Raw genomic sequence first — 6,276 nt, forward strand, 5'->3', positions numbered from 1 at the left:
CTGCTCCTTCAGTAGCTACATAAGAAAACACTTTTCCAGCAACAGCTCCCACTTCTCTAATATCTTTAAAGACACACGCACTGGTCTTTCCTGTGTTGAACGTAATTGAAGGGAATCAGACCAGCAGCAGATCAAGATGTGGGAGGAAGTTACCAAACTCTGAGAAAAATGGACTCAAGAAAGTTTCTGACCCCATGAGAATCAGTACTTAGAGGCCCACGTCAGCTTTTATTTCTCAAAGTGGGGCACAACAACCTCCCTGCCCTGACCTATAACTCAACCTTGACTGGAAGCCTCCCGAAGGGCCCCATTTCTTGGCCTAACGCTACATCTTAGCTCAAGATGCCATTCATTGCAGGCGAACAACAGGCACGCCCCTACTGAAAGTGAATCACCTGCCTCTTTCATGGTCTCCGTGTGGGAGGTGGGGGGCATCAAGCCCCTCTGAGGGCCGCTTCACAATCGCCCTCCTGTGGAAAAGAAACTCAACTGGCCATTCAGTAAATTCCCTTCCCCTAAGAGTCAAAGAACAAAACGGGGCAAATTAAACCTAAAACAAAAAGCTCTTCAAAGTTGTCTTTATCCGAATAGTCAAGGACGGAAACGGACAACTGGTCGAAAAGCCTGTTCCGAAGAAGAGATGAGAACTTTTGCGCACTCGCCAGTCACAACTATCTATGGGCGCGCATTCCTCCTCTAAGAACCGCACGCGTTCGGAAATTCTACTTCCCACCAAGAATTCCCACTCCTATCACTAAGGACTAACAAGGCAACGTAGTCTCCGACAGAGAGCAGAGGACTACCCACTGCGTGTCAACGCGTACCAAAGGCGAAATCCGCAGCCGCCCCAGCCGCGTAGCCCACCTGGCACCGCCCCCGCCGCAACGCCTCGTCACGTGGCGCGGCCTCAGCCCCGCCGTCCCGCCCACTACCAGTGCGGCAGCGCTCACCTTCTGTCGCCTCCCTGCTACCGGAGGAGCACCGGACAGGGAATTTGGTAATAGGAACCAAGCCCTCTGCGCCTAGACAAAGATCATTTTCTCTTCTGGAATTCTGCCGGATCCATCACAACGCAACAGTCGGCCAACCGCGCATGCGCAGCCCTGATCTCCGCCCTCTTTTCCCGTCAAGCTCAGGACCTGAGCAGAGGAGAACTTCCCAGCATTCCTCTTTCCTTAGTTTTGATTTACTTCTTAAAGAGACCGAGGCTCAATTGTGACTAGGTGGAGAAAGGGGTTTAAGGAAGATTATCAGTGGCGTTAGAAGGTGCTGTAAGTGTTCTGTAGTGTGTGTGTGTGTGTGTGTGTGTGTGTGTGTGTGGTGTGTGTGTGTGTGTGTGTCAGTGTGTCAAGAGTCTCACTCTGTTGCCCTGGCTGGGGTGCAGTGGTGCAATCTCGGCTCACTGCAACCACCACCTTCCGGGTTCAAGTGATTCTCTTGCCTCAGCCTCTTACAGGCGCCACCACCACGACCAGCTAAGTTGTAGCATTCTTTAGTGCCCAGTTCCTGAACAGTGGCCTACTGAGAGAGCATGGTAATAAATATTACTTGGCTTGCTAAGCACTTCACATGCCTCATCCCACTTAATCCTCACAATAACCCTAAGAGGTATAATTTTTTAATCTCTAAGATATAAATGAAAAATTAACTTGCCCAAAATGAAGATTTATTTTTTTATTCAACGTTAACAGATACATCTATGATTTGTGACTGTTCATTCATTTTGATTGCTGTATAGTATTCCATTTTATGAATATAGTACAATATTAGTCATCTACTATTGATGGACATTTGAGTTGTTTCCAATTTGTGCCTATTAGGAATAATGTCACTGTGAACATTCTTGTCATTGGTGGTGTTAAAGGACAAAATTACAGCAAATTTAAAGATCTCAATTAGCTTTATTTGTGATTCTAGAATCTGGCAACACTTCATTCTGTAAAATAGAACAACAGTTCCAATGAACTGAGAAGAAGAGGTAGGTTTTATAAACAGAGAAGGACTGGAGAAAGCAGAAACAAAGAACAAAAAACGGATTGGTCCATTTCAAAGTAACTTTCCAAAAAATAAATAAATAAGTTATTTTCCTTGTAAAGTAGAACCAGGAAACAAAACAATAGAGAAATAACTGATTGGTTAATATCAGGTAACTTCAGTTTACCTTTTTTTGGTAAGGATTAAAGCAGAAGGAATTTCATTATTATCCTAATTGAAACTGGCGCTCGGGAAATGAGACTGTTATTTGTTTTTCCTGACTTCTCAGAACTTCATATAACAAGGTAGTTTCAGTTTGATGACATGGTTTTGCTTTCTGAAGTTTAGTTACCCACAGTCAACCACATTCTGAAAATATTAAATGGAAAATTCCAGTAACAAATAATTCATAAGTTTTTTTTTACACTGTCAGAAAATTATTTTAATAGTTACAAAACTTTTTTTTTTACAGGATCAATATAAAATAGCAGTTGATTTGTCCATAATTATCAGAATTATTTATATTTGAGGTCTTGACTAAGTGGGGCTGAAATCAACAAAAGGTCTTGGACTGTTGGCTCATAAATCATCCTAGGAAGCCCGCCCTGTTGATACCTGTCATGCTTAGCTCTTATGAGATGACCCAATCCTTTAAAAAAAAAAAAAAGAAAAAAAGTATCTCTCTTTATTCATTCATTGGAGGCTTGAAGTGAATTCGGCAGCGTTCATTAAACACCTTCCAGCTCCTGTCATTTACTACTTCTTCAACATTCAGTTCTGACTGCATCCATTTCAACTTTGTCTGCTCTTCTCTAAGTTGCTTTAATAACGTTAATCGTCCAAATTCTTTACTGTCTCTTCTCAGAGGTTTTTTACTACTTCTGACGTTTGGGCTATACAATTTTTTATGACTCTGTCTCTACTGGCATGAGCTGCCATCAAAGACTCATAAAGTTGTTTACAGGTTTGGCTGGCATCAATTTTCCCTGCAAAGGAAGCTGTTGGAACCGTAGTGTTTTAATTCATGTACTATTCTGTCATCAATTGTCCTCATCACCTTGAGTAATTCCTGGAACTTGGCGAACTCCTCACAATTCACACCGCCACTGGGCGCCGCCATATTGGACCTAATTCATAAGTTTTAAACAACTTTTATTAAAGTATATGGTTATAATTGTTCTATTATTAGTTGTTAGTCTCTTTCTGTGCCTCATTTACAAATTAAACTTTATCATAGGTATATATACATTATATATATGTATATATATAGAATATAGAATATATAGGGTTTGATACTACTGGAGGTTTCAGGCATCCGTGGAACATCTTGGAACACATCCCCCATGGATAAGGGAGGACTACTGTATATATTGCAAATATCTTCTCCCATTCAGTAGCCTTATCACTCTATTACTGGTATCTTCTGATGAACTTAAAAGACCTTTGTGGCCGGGTGTAGTGGCTCATGCCTATAATCACAGCACTTTGGGAGGCTGAGGCAGGCAGAACCCTTGAGGCCAGGAAGGAGTTTGAGACCAGCCTGGCCAACATGGTGAAACACTGTTTCTACTAAAAATACAAAAATTAGCCGAGTGTGATGGGCATCTGTAATCCTAGCTACTCGGGAGGCTGAGGCAGGAGAATCGCTTGAACCCAGGAAGCGGAGGTTGCAGTGAGCTGAGATGGTATCACTGCACTGCAGCCTGGGTGACAGAGCAAGACTCTGCCTTAGAAAAAAAAAAAAAAAGCTGGGCATGGTGGTATGTGCCTATAGTCCCAGCTGCTCGGGAGGCTGAGTCAGGAGAATCACTTGAATCGGGAGGTGGAGGTTGCAGTGAGCCAAGGTTGCACCACTGCACTCCAGCCTGGGTGACAGGCTGGACTCCTTCAAAAAAAAAAAGAAAAAAAAAAAAAAACCTTTGTGCTTAGTGCTTATTGTACACTCTAGAGTAAGAAATATTTTCCTACCAAATGAAGAAAATTTCTAGAAATGTTACTAGTCTTTCACATTTAGTTCTGTAATCCAATTGAAGTTGGGTTGTGTATATAGTGTGAGGTAAGTCAGATTTCAGCTTTTCCCTGTGAATTTTAAATGAATTAAGCACTATTTTTTAAAAGGACTGTCCTTTACCCCACTGTTCTGCATTGACACCTTTGTCATGTATAAATGTATAAGTTGTCTATATATATATGTGGGTTTGTTTCAGGACTATGTTGCCTGTTCCTTTTGTTTCTCCTTGTGGAAATACCATACTGTCTAAATTTCTGTAATAGCTTTATAATAAATCTTAGCATATGATAGAAAAAGTCCTCCCTCCTCTTATGTCCTTCAAGATTGTCTTGGCTTTCCTTGGTCCTTTGCATCTTGATGTAAATTTTTTAATCAGCTTGTCAGTTGTGACACAACTTTCCTTATAAATTTTAGAATCCATTGGGATTTTCTTTAGTATTATACTGAAGTGGTATGCCTGTTTTGGAGAATTGGTATTTGTTATTCATTGTGTTGAACTGTGTTGCCTAAAAAGATATGTTGAAGTCCTAACCCTCAGAATGGGACCTTATTTAGTCACATAGGATTGTTGCAGATGTAATTAGTTAAGATGAGGCCATATCGAAGTAAGGTGGGCACTTAATTCATTATGATTGGTTTCCTTAAGAGAGGAGAAGATATGGAGACATACACATGGGAGAACACCATGCAACAATGGAAGCAGAAATTGAAGTATGCATTTGCAAGCCAAGGAATGCTAAGGATTGTTGATAACACTAAAAGCTAGGAGAGGCAAGGAAAGATTCTCCCATATAGGTTCCAGAGAAAGGACGACCCTACTGATCTTTAATTTTAGACTTCTAGCCCCAAGAATAGTGAAATAATAAATTCTGTCGTTTAAAAAAAAAAAATTTGTGGTACTTTATTAAAGCAGCCTTAAGAGACTAATAATAGCATTCTGTAGGGTTGACTCAATCCATGAAAATGATATATTTCTCCATTTATTTGTAATTTCTGTGTCTGTAATTTCTCTTAATAATGCTTTATAGTTTTTAAGTGTAGAGATTGCACACATCTTTGTTAGATTTATTCTAGGCATTTAATATTTCATGTCATTTTAAATGTAAATTTTTATTTTCTAATTGTTTTCAGTATAAAAATAGAAATACAGTATATTATTGTATGTTGGTCTTCAAGCTAGCGTCCTTGCTAAATTATTAATTAAACTAATTAATTCTAGTAGTCTAGCCATTTTTCTTTCTGTTTCCAGCTATGTAGAGAATAATGACCATTTTATTTCCTTCTTTCTAATTACATAACTTTTATTTCTTTTTCTTGCCTATTGCAGTGGCTAAACCTCTAGTAATGTGTTGAATGGAAATGGTGATATTGGGCATCTGTATCTTGTTCTTGTTATGTTGCTTTCAACGTAAAATTATTGAATATTATATTTACTTCAAGATGTTTGTAGTTACCTGTGGGAGGTTAAATATGGCCATAAAGTTGTTACAACTTTTCCCATCAAGGAAAGGAGTCTTTAGTGTGCAGATGGGTGGATTTAAAAGAGAGAGAGAGAAAGAGAGAGGGAGTCTGTGATAGTTAATGTATCAACTTGAATCTGTAGATTCAGTAAAATATAATGTCCTCCCAATATAGAAAGGCATTATCCAATCCATTGAAGACCAGAATAGAACAAAAGGTGGAGAAAGGAAGAATCTGCCCCCTCTCTCTCTCTCTTTTTTTTTTCCCTGCCTCACTGTTTAAGCCGAAACATCCCCTCTCATCTTCTCCTGCCCTTGTACTAGGATTTATATCATCAGCTCCCCTGGTTCTGAGACCTTTAAGACTCAGACTGAATTACACCACTGGCTTCCCTGGGTCTCCAGCTTGCAGAGAGCAGATTGTGGGACTTCTTTGCTCCATAATTATGTGAACAAATTCTTCGTAATAATAAATCTTCATATCCTATTAGTTCTGTTTCTCTGGAGAACCTTACTTATACAGAGTCTGTTTCACTACCTCTTGTTTCTTGACTGGGCTTGTGAATTATTTTGACTGACAAAATGTTACAGAAGTGATACCATATGAGTTCCTAAGCATAGGCCTCAGTTGTCCTTCGAGCTTCTGCTTTCGTTATCGTAGAACACTCCTACCACCATATCAAGGTTAAATGAGATCACTGCTGACTGATGAGAAATCACACATAGAGAGTAACCCCATGGCCAGCAACAAGGCCCCACAACATATGAGTGAAGCCATCTTATATTCTCCAGATTGCTAGATGATTGCAGCATCTGTTGTTATATAACAAA

General features: G+C 39.8%; 1 protein-coding gene, 1 long non-coding RNA gene and 1 pseudogene across 12 annotated transcripts in view; 1 reads left to right on the top strand and 2 right to left on the bottom strand.

Moving 5' to 3' along the window:
- The window catches only part of ZMYM6 (zinc finger MYM-type containing 6), a 41,554-nt gene extending 40,455 nt beyond the window's left edge, over nt 1–1,099 (bottom strand). For 2 of the 10 annotated variants that reach the window (XM_032246874.1, XM_032246864.1), the window contains exon 1: nt 396–817. The gene's annotated coding sequence lies outside the window, so the exon portion shown is untranslated. Of the gene's footprint in view, nt 1–381; nt 891–950 lie in introns of those variants that run through there. The other 8 variants (XM_032246871.1, XM_032246867.1, XM_032246873.1 and 5 more) reach the window with 8 other exon arrangements.
- A 50-nt stretch (nt 1,100–1,149) lies between these two features.
- On the top strand, nt 1,150–5,982 carry LOC116529254. 2 transcript variants are annotated; one of them, XR_004259437.1, is made up of 3 exons: nt 1,150–1,271; nt 4,632–4,839; nt 5,770–5,982. It is a non-coding gene; the product is annotated as an uncharacterized LOC116529254 (long non-coding RNA). The 2 variants fall into 2 exon arrangements; XR_004259436.1 differs by lacking the exon at nt 5,770–5,982 and having other exon boundaries at nt 4,632–4,888.
- On the bottom strand, nt 2,611–3,094 carry LOC116529253 (annotated as a pseudogene).
- Nucleotides 5,983–6,276: the final 294 nt, after the last annotated feature.

The sequence above is a fragment of the Sapajus apella genome, unplaced genomic scaffold, assembly GCF_009761245.1.
Source record: "Sapajus apella isolate SASKATOON/1434 unplaced genomic scaffold, GSC_monkey_1.0 scaffold62, whole genome shotgun sequence".
NCBI classification, from domain to species: Eukaryota; Metazoa; Chordata; class Mammalia; order Primates; family Cebidae; genus Sapajus; species Sapajus apella.